General features: G+C 34.8%; 1 protein-coding gene across 9 annotated transcripts in view; it reads right to left on the bottom strand.

Annotated features, from left to right (window-relative positions):
* The window catches only part of NAALADL2 (N-acetylated alpha-linked acidic dipeptidase like 2), a 1531400-nt gene that overhangs the window by 596997 nt on the left and 921008 nt on the right, over positions 1-13395 (bottom strand). The window lies entirely within an intron of this gene.

Below are 13395 nucleotides of genomic sequence, written 5' to 3'. Positions count from 1 at the left end.
TTCATTGGAGAAATGTCTATTTAGCTCTTCTGCCCAATTTTTGATTGGGTTGTTTGTTTTTTTAATACTGACCTGCATGAGCTCTTTATATATTTTGGAGACTAATCTATCACCCGCTGATTCATTTGTAAATATTTTCTCCCATTCTGAGGGTTGTCTTTTCATCTTGTTTGTAGTTTCCTTTGTTTTGAAAAAGCTTTTCAGTTTCACTAGGTCCCATTTCTTTATTTTTGTTTTTATTTCCATTACTCTAGGAGGTGTATCAAAAAAGATCTTGCTGTGATTTATGTCAAAAAGAGTGTCCTTCCTATGTTTTCCTCTAAGAGTTTTATAGGGTTCAGTTTTACATTTAAGTCTCTAATCCATTTTGAGTTCATTTTTGTGTATGGTGTTAGGGAATGTTCTAATTTCATTCTTTTACATGTAGCTGTCAAGTTTTCCCAGCACCTCTTATTGAAGAGACTGTCTTTTCTCCATTGAATATACTTGCCTCCTTTGTCATAGATTAATTTACCACAGGTGTATGGGTTTGTCTTTGGGCTTTCTATCCTGTTCCATTGATCTATATTTCTTTTTTTGTGCCAGTACAATATTGTCTTGATCTCTGTAGCTTTGTAGTATAGTCTGAAGTCAGGGAGTCTGATTTCTCCAGCTCCACTTTTTTCCCTCAAGACTAGTTTGGCTATTCATGGTCTGTTGCATTTCCATACAAATTTTAAGATGTTTTGTTCTAGTTCTGTAAAAAATGCCATTGGTAATTTGATAGGGATTGCATTGAATCTGTAGATTGCTTTGGGTAGTATAGTCATGTTCACAATGTTGATCCTTCCAATCCAAGAACATGGTATATCTCTCCATTTGTTTATATCACCTTTAATTTCTTTCACCAGTGTCTTATAGTTTTCTGCATACAGGTTTTTGTCTCCCTAGGTAGGTTTATTCCTAGGTATTTTATTCTTTTTCTTTCAGTGGTAAATGGGAGTGTTCCCTTAATTTCTCTTTCACATTTTTCATCATTAGTGTATAGGAATGCAAGAGATTTCTGTGGATTAATTTTGTATCCTGCTACTTTACCAAATTCATTGATTAGCTGTAGTAATTTTATGGTGGCATCTTTAGGATTATCTATGGATAGTATCATGCCATCTGCAAAAAGTGAGTTTTACTTCCTATTTTCTAATTTGTATTTTTTATTTCTTTTTCTTCTCTGATTGCCATGGTTAGGACTTCCAAAACTATGTTGAATAATGATGGCAAGAAAGGACATCCTTTTCTTGTCCCTGATCTTAGAGGAAATGCTTTCAGTTTTTCACCATTGAGAATGATAGTTGCTCTGGGTTTGTCGTACATGGCCTTTATTATGTTGAAGTAGGTTCCCTCTATGCCCACTTTCTAGAGAGTTTTTATCATAAATGGGTGTTGAACTTTTTCAGAAGCTATTTCCGCATCTATTGAGATGATCATATGGGTTTTCTCCTTCAATTTGTTAATATGGTGTATCACATTGATTGATTTGCATATATTGAAGAATCCTTGCATTCCTGGGGTAAATCCCACTTGATTATGGTGTATGATCCTTTTAATGTGTTGTTGGATTCTGTTTGTGAGTATTTTGTTGAGGATTTTGCATCTATCTTCATCAGAAATATTGGTCTGTAATTTTCTTTTTTTGTAGTATCATTGTCTGGTTTTGGTATCAGGGTGATGGTGGCCTCATAGAGTGAGTTTGGGAGTGTTGCTTCCTCTTCAATTTTCTCAAAGAGTTTGAGAAGACTGAGTGATGGCTCTTCTCTAAATGTTTGATAGAATTCACCTGTGAAGCCATCTGGTCCTGGACTTTTGTTTGTTAGAAGGCTTTTAATCACAGTTTCAATTTCATTACTTGTGATTGGTCTGTTCATATTTTCTATTTCTTCCTGGTTCTATCTTGGAAGGTTATACCTTTCTAAGAATTTGTCCATTTCTTCCAGGTTGTCCATTTTATTGGCATAGGGTTGCTTGCAGTTATCTCTTAGGATGCTTTGCATTTCTGCAGTGTCCATTCAATCTTCTCCTTTTTCAGTTCTAATTGTATTTATTGGAGTCCTCACCCTCTTTATATTGATGAGTCCAGCTAACAGTTTATCAATTTTGTTTATCTTCTCAAAGAACCAGCTCTTAGTTTTATTTTCTTTGCTATTGTTTTATTTGTTTCTATTTCATTTATTTCTGCTGTGATCTTTATGATTTCTTTCCTTCTGCTAACTTTGGGTTTTGTTTTTTCTTTCTCTAGTTCCTTTAGTTGTAAGGTTAGATTGTTTATTTGAGATTTTTCTTGTTTCTTGAGGCAGGCTTGTATTGCTATACACTTCCCTCTTTGAACTGCTTTTGCCACATCCCATAGGTTTTTGATCATCGTGTATTCATTGTGATTTGTCTCTAGGTATTTTTTGATTTCCTCTTTGAGTTCTTCAGTGATCTCTTGGTTATTTAGTAACGTATTGTTTAGCCTCCCTATGTTTGTGTTTTTTATGTTTTTTTCTTGTAATTCATTTCTAATCTCATAGCTTTGTGTTCAGAAAAGATGCCTGATATGATTTCAATTTTCTTAAATTTACTGAGGCTTGATTTGTGACCCAAGATGTGATCTATCCAGGAGAATGTTCCATGTGCACTTGAGAAGAAAGTGTAAACTGCTGTTTTTGGCTGGAACGTCCTATAAATATCAATTAAATCTATCTGGTCTATTGTGTCATTTAAAGCTTCTGTTTCCTTATTTATTTTCATTTTGGATGATCTGTCCATTGGTGTAAGTGTGGTGTTAACGTCCCCCACTATTATTGTGTTACTGTTGGTTTCCTCTTTTATAGCTGTTAGCAGTTGTCTTATGTATTGAGGTGCTCCTATGTTGGGTGCCTATATATTTATAATTGTTATGTCTTCTTCTTGGATTGATCCCTGTATTATTATGTAGTGTCCTTCCTCGTCTCTTGTAAAATTCTTTAAGTCTATTTTATCTGATATGAGTATTGCTACTCCTGCTTTCTTTTGATTTCCATTTGCATGGAATATCTTTTTCCATCCCCTCACTTCCAGTCTGTATGTGTCCCTAGGTCTGAAGTGGGTCTCTTATAGAAAGCATATGCATGAGTCTTGTTTTGGTATGCATTCAGCAAGCCTCTGTCTTTTGGTTGGAGCCTTTAATCTATTCACATTTAAGGTAATTATTGATATGTATGTTCCTGCTACCATTTTCTTAATTATTATGGGTTTGTTTTTGCAGGTCCTTTTCTTCTCTTGTGTTTCCCACTTAGAGTTGTTCCTTTAGCATTTCTTGTAGAGCCAGTTTGGTGGTGCTGAATTCTCTTAGCTTTTGCTTGTCTGTTATGTTTTTGATTTCTCCATCGAATCTGAATGAGATCTTTGCTGGGTAGAGTAATCTTTGTTGTAGGTTCTTCCCTATTATCACTTTAAATATATCATGCCACTCCCTTCTGGCTTGTAGAGTTTCTGCTGAGAAATCAGCTGTTTACCCTATGGGAGTTCCCTTGTATGTTGTCATTTTTCCCTTGCTGCTTTCAATAATTTTTCTTTGTCTTTAATTTTTGTCAATTTGATTACTATGTGTCTCTGCATGTTTCTTCTTGGGTTTATCCTTCCTGAGACTCTCTGTGCTTCCTGGACTTTGGTGGCTCTTTCCATTCCCATGTTAGGGAATTTTTGACTATAATCTCTTCAAATATTTTCTCGGGTCCTTTCTCTCTCTCTTCTCCTTCTGGGACCACAAGAATGGAATGTTGCTCTATTTAATGTTGTCCCAGAGGTCTCTTAGGCTGTCCTCATTTCTTTTCATTGTTTTTTCTTTATTCTATTCCCAGCAGTGAATTCCACCATTCTGTCTTCCAGGTCACTTATCTGTTCTTCTGCCTCAGTTATTCTGCTATTGATTCCTTCTAGTGTATTTTTCATTTCAATTATTGTATTGTTCATCTGTGTTTGTTTGTTCTTTAATTCTTCTAGGTCTTTGTTAAATACTTCTTTCATCTTCTAGACCTTTGCCTCTATTCTTTTTCTGAGGTCCTGGATCATCTTCACTATTATTATTCTGAATTCTTTTTCTGGAAGATTGCTTATCTCCACTTTATTTAGTTGTTTTTCTGGGGTTTCAGCTTGTTCCTCCATCTTGTATGTAGCCCTCTTCCTTTTCATCTTGTCTATATTTCTGTGAATGTGGGGTTTTTTTCCATAGACTGTAGGATTGTAGTTCTTCTTGCTTCTGCTCTCTGTCCTCTGGTGGATGAGGCTATCTAAGAGTCTTATGCAAGTTTCTTAATGGGAGGGACTGGTGGTGGGTAGAGCTAGGTGTTGCTCTGTTGGGCAGAGCTCAGTAAAACTTTAATCTGCTTGTCTACTGATGTTTCAGGCTGGGTTCCCTTCCTGTTGGTTGTTTGGCCTAAGGCGACCCAACACTGGATCCTACCCAGCTTTTTTGTGGGGCTATTTGTGGACTCTGGGAGGGTTCACGCTAAGGAACACTTCCCAGAACTTTGGCTGCCAGTGTCCTTGTCCTCATGTTGAGCCACAGCACCTCCTGCCTCTGCAGGAGACCCTCCAACACTAGCAGGTAGGTCTTGTTAAGTTTCTTATGAGTTCACTGCTCCTTACTCTGGGTCCCGATGTGCACACTACTTTGTGTGTGCCCTCCAAGAGTGGAGTCGCTCTTTCCCCCAGTCCTGTCAGAGTCCTGCAATGAAATCCCACTAGGATGCAAAGTCTAATTCTCTAGGAATTCCTCCTCCCATTGCCAGACCCCGAGATTGGGAAGCCTGACATGAGGCTCAGAACCTTCACTCCAATGGGTGGACTTCTGTGGTATAAGTGTTCTCCATTTTGTGAGTCACCCACCCAGCAGCTATGGGATTTGATTTTATTGTGATTGAGCCCCTCTTACCATCTCATTGTGGCTTCTCCTTTGTCTTTGGATGTGGGTATCTTTTTTGGTGAGTTCTAGTGTCTTCCTGTCAATGATTATTCAGCAGTTAGTTGTGATTCCGGTGCTCTCGCAAGATGGAGTGTGTGCATGTCCTTCCACTCTGCCATCTTCAACCAATCTCTGCATCTGCAATTCTAACATGTTCCTGGGTGATGCTGAAGCTGCTGGTCTAGGGACCACACTTTGAAAACCACTGGGTTAGACCCACGAAAACAATTAACCTTGTGTCAGACAGGTGTATCCTACTTACTGTTCTTGGGAATCTCTTAGGATCAGAGTATGGGTGGTGGTGGTGGTGGTGGGCTGGTGTTCTCTGGATGCATATTTATTGAAACATTATTTTATGACTATAGAGAAAAATAGAACTAGAATGGTTTACATCATGTAAGTGTCATAATAACTTCTGGTGGTTATCAGAGTTGCAGTCTGAATTCTAAAAAAGAAAGGAAATGGTCTTCAGAATTTTTTTATCAGAATTTTCTTATACTTATTATTATAGTATTAATATGTTTCTTACAATTATTATTTTAATAATAATAGCTAAAAGAGCACTAATATACTTTGTTGAAAGTCTAGGCACATACTTAGAATTTTCATCTGTGACCCTATTTGATCTTTGGGTTAGAATATATCATAATTTTATATCAGTTAAATTTTGAACTCTTACTAATATGCATAAAGATACCACATAGGTAGAGGTACATATAAGATAGGTGTCCTCAAGATACTTGACTTCCATCTGTCCAAAATTCGTCATACTGATCTTTTTAGGAGACACTTTACTGCTGTCAGACAGAAAATGGTTATAAAAAATATACAAATGCCTCATGTCTCTGTTGTAAATGTTACCCAACAAGAAGTAAACTGCATGACTGACACAACTGTATGCAGTAGCCCTGGTAAACAAATTCCACACTTGTTTATGAATGGAAAGGACATGTGAGATTTTACTTTCCTGGAAATATACAAGAAAAAATCTTCCATATTTAGTTTTTGAAAATCTTAAGATCTTTCTGAGAACCTTATGAAAGTAAACTACTTCTTTTAGATGAATATATATTCTTTATCCAGCTATTTGGAATGACATTCTCAGAAACTGCCTGAGTTTTCTCTTTATACACCTTCAATCAGTAAACATCTGTTTACACATAATGAAACTGGGATGTGGTCTTTGATGTTCACATCTGTTTTTCTACCACCATTGCACTCTGGTTGCTAACACCAGAAAATCTTCTACAATTCTAACATATTTTTACTGTCACCATTTCAAAAGGTGGAGGTAATTTTTAGCCAGTAAAACTGGCATGAGTATTGAGGAGCTGTCTGGCTAATAAAGGAAAATAGTGGGTCAGAAACAGCAGGTGTTTCATTTTATAGCTCTTAGAATTACATGGGGGTTTATTTCTTAGTATTCATCACTCTGACAAGTTCTTCTCAATTAAAAAAAATAATGCTTTTTTGCAAATCATCTTCAAGAGTATGGAAAGAATAATTATGTCTGATAGTATCAAAATATAATTCTAAATATGTGATAGTTATGGGCCAAAATTGCCTATCCTCAATTGAGAAAATGGGCTTGTATCATCTTGAAGTTAGTTCACCTTCAGTTCACTTAGTGAATACTTTGTGGCAAGTATTGTATTAATTTTAAGATGAAGATGAACTTGTAGGTGAAGTGATTCTCTTGATGTAAAATGTTGAGCCAGGATTTAAGTCCCAAAATGTTTGCTTCCAGAGCCCATGCCATTAGGCACTAAGTTCCCCTCCCTCATTTGTTAATTTTATGGTTGCTCTTTTAAATGGGAGAAGGGAACTGTGCCATATTAAAACAAAGTTCACAGAGCTCACTAATATTCTAAAATTTGACATTGTAACCTCTAAGTAGAATAGCACTGAAAGTGTAAAATTCAAAATGCTGTGCATGTGACATTTATTTATTTTACTTTCTTTTGTTGTAATACTATGCTATTTTGAGTATTTTGGGACACATTTCTATTTATACTTAACAAAACTGTTTTAATCTATAGCCAGCTTATCTAAAATATCCAAATAAGTTAAAGAAAACCCTATTTTTTAAGAGATATTTTAGTTTGTTGAAAAAAATAAAATAGTGATAACATGCTTATTTTAAAATACTTTGAGTAAACAGATATGTATAAAAGGTAAATTAAAAAAAACACCTTCATATTCATCACATATATATCCAAAACAAATTGTAATAGAAATATCAATTCTTTACCCATTCCCCCCCTGCCAGAGAATTCATTATGAAATACTCTCACACAGGGATAGAAAGGAGAATAAATGGTCTCCTTTTGATCTGTGCAACAACTGTTTGATCCATGCACGTTGTTTAACCTCTTTGTTTATCATCTTAAAATTAAGAATTTATTATAGAGAATCTTGAGTGATCATCTTTCCTAAGTGAATGAAAAATTCAAGATTCTAATTTGGAAGGTAACCTAGTGTAGCAATTGAAAATCCTTGACATTGATAAGAATAAGAAACATGCATTATAATAGACTACTTTCAAATGAAATGCTTATGGAAAAATAAATTATCTTGGTTACTTGCAAATATGCTACCAAATTAAACTTTAGTGAATTTTTCATATCTATAGACATATGTGTAGAGATAAATTATAAGATAGGAACAAACACACAAATAACTACAGCATTCTATCACTTATGTTGCAATCAGAAAGAAGCATTCATATACATATTTGTTCATGAACTAAATGAACAATGTGATGCCTAATGTTTTGTAATTAAAATGAAAAATACATTAAATCATTATGGGAATCTAATATTAAATTACATAAACTATGATTTTAAATGGACTAAATGTTTTGAGGTAGACCTATGAAAAATGGATACTCTATAGATGAACTATCAGTCAAATATTGTTTCTTTTCTTATCGTGATCCATAAACTTCATGTTATTATTTTTATATGTTTTTACTATATTGTCATTATTGTTTACTTTTCTCACATTTTAATCTTAGTATTTCCCACATTAGAAGAGGATATACTTAAAAGTAAAATATCCATGCCTTATTTTAAATCAGATAAATAAGCCAAGAGAACTGAATAAATAATTTATAAAATTAGGTTTCTATGGACCTGGAATTACAGATGGAATTATTCCATTTCATATGAGGAATGGGATGCATATTTTATGATCTTCAAGTCCTCCCAGGTACATCTTCTACATTATAAAAAATAATACTTTAAATGATTTTGTGGGTTAGAGGGGGCAGTACCAAGGATGACGTATGATAGCAGAAGTAATCTTCTCAACTCTCAATATTTATCTGATGTCAAATGCAGCAGGTTCAATGCATCATATATTTATGTGATCAAGTAAATTGCTAGAAGCAAATTTGACATTAAGATGATAAACATGGCTATTAACGGAAATCAGGCTCTATGGTAATCAGATCCAATAAGGTAATTAATCTTAGCTCTGTCACAAAGATTCCTTGAGAGTGGAATGATAACCTAAAGCATAAGTACCACATTTCAAGTGATTTAGCTTTCCATCTCCTATGAGGTAAACATGAGAAGGACAGGGCCATGGTGACTGGGATTAAATGCTCTTCTTTTCGATGTCTATTCTGGGAATCTGCACAGGAATACATTGTTAATCCAGCTCCCTTTCAGTCAGAATCATGAAATTATCAAAATAACTGATCATTGTCATAAAATGAAATATGATCGATTTTTACTCTGATTAAGTTACACATTAAGCAGAAAAAAAGTCAAGTCTGGGCCTCATTGAAATGGTGTCTACAGATCACGCTAAGGTTATAGCAGGGGGTGGTGGTGGCAATTTTTCAATAATACCGGCACAGTCTGAACAGGGATTCTGTCTGCCAGAGTCGCATAGACACTAGTCATCTTCACAAGTGAAAATAAGTCACCCACCTATACAGTCTTCTTTTTACACTAAAGACGAATAATTCACATAATTTGACTGAAAATATGATAAACTAATTTTCTTAACAATATACACAAAAATGGTCTGATTTTCTAAAAATATTCATGTTAAACTAATGCATTCCTGTAGCAGAATTTTAAAAAAAAGTACAGAATTTACCATAAGTTGAATAAAAAGGTCCAACATCTTTTACTAGAATGAAGTAATGAGTTTATAAATGCCTTAACCACTTCTTTCAGAAAGGACCAATTCCTCAGCCTACCTTAGATCACAAGATCATTACTAGTGTGTGGCAACATTACGGGCCTTCTTATTTTTTGTTTGAAAGTTTTCTCTCAAGGGCTAAGGTGGTATAAAGAGAAAGATAGCTAGTGTACAACATATACTAAACCAACATATAATATAACTCCATAATTTGCAGTGAATTATCAAAGATTTATATATATATATAACCAGTAAATATATATATTAACATATATATATATATAAATGTCAGGAAACATTATATAAAACATTGGGTATTCTAAAGTTCTAGAAGCAGACTGGTACAACCATCTTTGGAAGGTGTTTCTAGTACTTAAGTAGCCTTACTTTATAAAATTATTTATGTGTAACCTCAAATATTTTGCTATAATTGAAGCCCATATTTTATAACTTTAAGTTCTGCAAAGATTGGAACAGCTCCTAACTTTATAACGCATGAAAACTCCTTCATGTGCTTAAAAACTGTTCTTAACTTTCTCCTCAGGCTTGCCTTCAGATTAAATAACTTCCAATTAAATAATTCACTGCATTTTCCTGATCCATCAATAATTTCTGAGTCAGTTCCTCAAATTCTTCTACCTATTTTAAAATAGAGCAAGTCAAACCTACCCTGAGATTCTACTAATTAACAATGCTTGTGGCAGATTTTTTTCCCACTTTTGCATATCTTTTTCTTGCTAAAATGAATCCAGTAAGTTTTTGTTTATTTTTAATGATGCTGTCCTGATATTTCCTGGTCTTTTTCAGCTGCTCTAGGGTCACATTATTCATATTTTTCTATAACTAAAATTTCTCTGGGATTCTGAGACATCAAAGCAGTAAGAGAATACAATTATACAGGATCCCTATTTGCAAAAAAAAAAAAAAAAAAAAGGGGGGGTCTACTCACTAAGATCTACTTTGCTCAGACAGGTATTTTTAAAATGCATTTTAATAAAAAGAAACAAAGAATAAATCACTAATCCTCACTCCAAACTTATAGGCCTAGTTAGTGCAATAAAATAAGCCGATCATTTTCAACTCATAATTAGAAACTATTTCTTTCCGTGAGGGTTTTGCTAACAGCTAACAAAAATCACTACAATACTGGAAGATGTTCGCAGCAGCCCAGCAGGTGCCTCTCACTTTCCCATTAAACATTCCATATGCATCCATCAAGTCATTACAGTATTCCACATATCTGTCAACCTTTGCCAGGCTATCACATACAAGCATGCACCCTAAGACGATTCTTATGAAATATTCATAAACATTCTCAAGTTACAAATTTCTCTCATTTAAGATAAGATTTAATGGCAACACTTTCCTGAACAAGTTAATGAGAACTCTTCTCTAATAATAAATGAGCCCAGATACACAAGGGCCCCATGATTTCACCAGGCACTCTTGTTGGGAGCAAATTCAACACCAATTCACATTCAGCTTTCTTTTCTTTAGGTGCCTAAGGCTATGCCTTTCTGGCTGTCAGTAATCTGATAAAAATATCAAAATTCAGTCAATGTGGATGAAGAGGGATTTAACCTTAATGACCATATCCAACCCAATAGTTGATTTTTACCATATTTCTGGGAGAATATCAAGTGACTGTTCTTTTTTTTTTTTTTTTTTTTTGCAGTACGCGGGCCTCTCACTGCTGTGGCCTCTCCCATTGTGGAGCACAGGCTCCAGATGCGCAGGCTCAGTGGCCATGGCTCACGAGCCCAGCTGCTCAGCGGCATGTGGGATCTTCCCAGACCGGGGCACGAACCCATGTCCCCTGCACTGACAGGCGGACTCTCAACCACTGCGCCACCAGGGAAGCCCTCAAGTAACATTTTTTACCCGTTAAATCAAGTCAGATTTTGGACATCTAAACTGGTAAATCTGAATTTTCTGATTAATACACCTGATTGACTAAGAGCAGAAGCCAACAGAAAGACTCCCGACATAAATGAGAAATCTTGTCTAAATGGAAAGCACTTCTTGTACCCACTCAATCAGTTCCCACGGAGTGGGGAATAAGCTAAATTAACATTAAAACAGGAGAATTTACAGGCACCTGTTGAGAATCCTGATTTAGTCCACTCTCACCACACCCCTCTCCCCAATTTTTATTTTGAAGATTTCAATTGAAATGAAAAATACAGTAGGATTAACATTCACATACTAATCACCTGACTTCTCCAGATGTTATTTTTTTCCTCACATTTGCTTTATTCTTCATGTGTATCTTTCTCACTCTGAATCATTTGAAAGTAATCTGAAAACTCTTTCTTTAGTTGTGAAGAACCATGACTGAAGCCATAGTGGCACTAAGGTCTGGAAAAGGTATCTTAAAGGTTCTTTCATAAATACAGATACATTAATGAGCTGTGGGGTGCAGAAAGTACAGTGGGTTTGGAATAACAGCCTTATCCCTCCTGTGTAACCCAGGTATGACATTGAGGAAGACACTCAGAGACTAAGTAACTCACTACAGAGCTGTGACCATGCCTACTTCACCACGATTTTGTGAGGACTATGGGTGTTTACATGAGATAATGTATCTGAAAGAAAATTACATTGTCACACAGATATTATTTGGGTAACTATGTTTTTAAAAAATCCTCAGTGACAATAAGAACTGTTCCTTTATCTGGTTACAACACAACAATAATAATGAACATTTATCAAGCATTTACTAAAAGCTAGGTGACCATTATTATACTGGTTTTAAAAGAAAGAAAATTAAGTCTTATAGAGGTTAAAAGGTTTGAAGACTGACTCAGCAATTTAAGTGGTAAAGCTGGGATTCCAAGCTCATGTAATTGGTCAGATTCTATACTTTAGCCAGAGAACGTGAGATAGAAAATTTACTACAAGTACAAATAAACAACTGATGCAAATGTATCCAACAAAGGCCACGCAGGTCAGAATTGTGACAGATTCAAATCTGTCTTTAGTCAACTCTTCTACTCCAAGCCCCATCATCCAGATAAAGTACACCTACTTTATCCCTATGCTAAGGATACTGAATTGGCACTATCCTGATATCAATTACCTTTTAATAAAATCTTTCTAATTATCTTATGTATAGTGACATCTTGAGAAATTTCCCGTTAAATATATGAAGAAGTAACTTCTAATTTCCAGCATTTAATGGATATAATTTCAGCCAGAGAGGACTCCTTGAAACCTCCCAAATCACATGAACGTGGTCGCATACCCTGCCTATTTATTGCCATCTGCATGTATGTATTTCCTAGCCTCAGGGCAAAAGGTAACTTTCTATTTCATCAGAATTTTAAACCTCAAATTAATTATAAAACACAAGCCTTTCCTGGCTTACTGGCTGCCTGATCTACCTTATTTTAAAATATATTTTACCTACCTGTTTTATAATCAATTAAAACACACAAATAATGAAGCCAAGCCAAATAAAATAAAATAAATCTACATATGTAGTAACTCATACTCAAATTTTTTTTAAAACCCAAGAAAAATAAATTTGTACATGTTTTGCAATCATCACCTATAGTACACCATTTGTAGCCATGTTTCACTTCATTGTTTCCCACACAGGTTACTCTGATATTTTCTCCAGACCTCTTTGTTTCTGATTGAGCATTAAACACTTTCCGCCATTTAGCTTTGTTGCCTAAGAATGAGAGACAATAAAGAAGCCAAGAATACTGCAGACAACTTTGAAAATTTGAGAAATTAAATTATTTCATTAATGATCTCACCAATAAATCTTCTGACCCAATCAGAATCATATCCTGCAGTTACCTATATCTTTGGTTTACTCTGAAATAGGCTATGTACATGAAAACATGTTGACAGCAATAACTACAAATATTAAAACATACAGAATATGTTAGCACACATAATACCACAGGAAACCAATGTGTGTTAATTTGCTTAATTTTGTTTACAATTCTAAAGAAAAAAACTTTAATCCAGGCACATCACACACGTGTGAAAGGTTTAGATAACCTGCTAAGGAAGTCGCATAAAACTTCTCAATAAGGAAGGATTTAAAATGGGTAGAACAATGCTTGCCCATCTGTAATGTAATGGTAACTTTGGAGAAAAGACAATTCCATTTTAATCTGCTGAATATTATAATTTTTTTAAACTAATTCTACTCTGAAGTTAAAGAATCCTTGAACTTGTAAAGTTTATAAAACTGAGAAGAGAGTTTGGTATCATCTAAAACATAAGGCAAAGCAAAGTGTTAAAATTGTTCTTTTCTTAACAAA

The sequence above is a fragment of the Mesoplodon densirostris genome, chromosome 5 (genome assembly GCF_025265405.1).
Source record: "Mesoplodon densirostris isolate mMesDen1 chromosome 5, mMesDen1 primary haplotype, whole genome shotgun sequence".
NCBI lineage: Eukaryota > Metazoa > Chordata > Mammalia > Artiodactyla > Ziphiidae > Mesoplodon > Mesoplodon densirostris.
The sequence above is the reverse complement of the archived record's forward strand: the minus strand, read 5'-3'. Positions and strand labels throughout refer to the sequence as shown.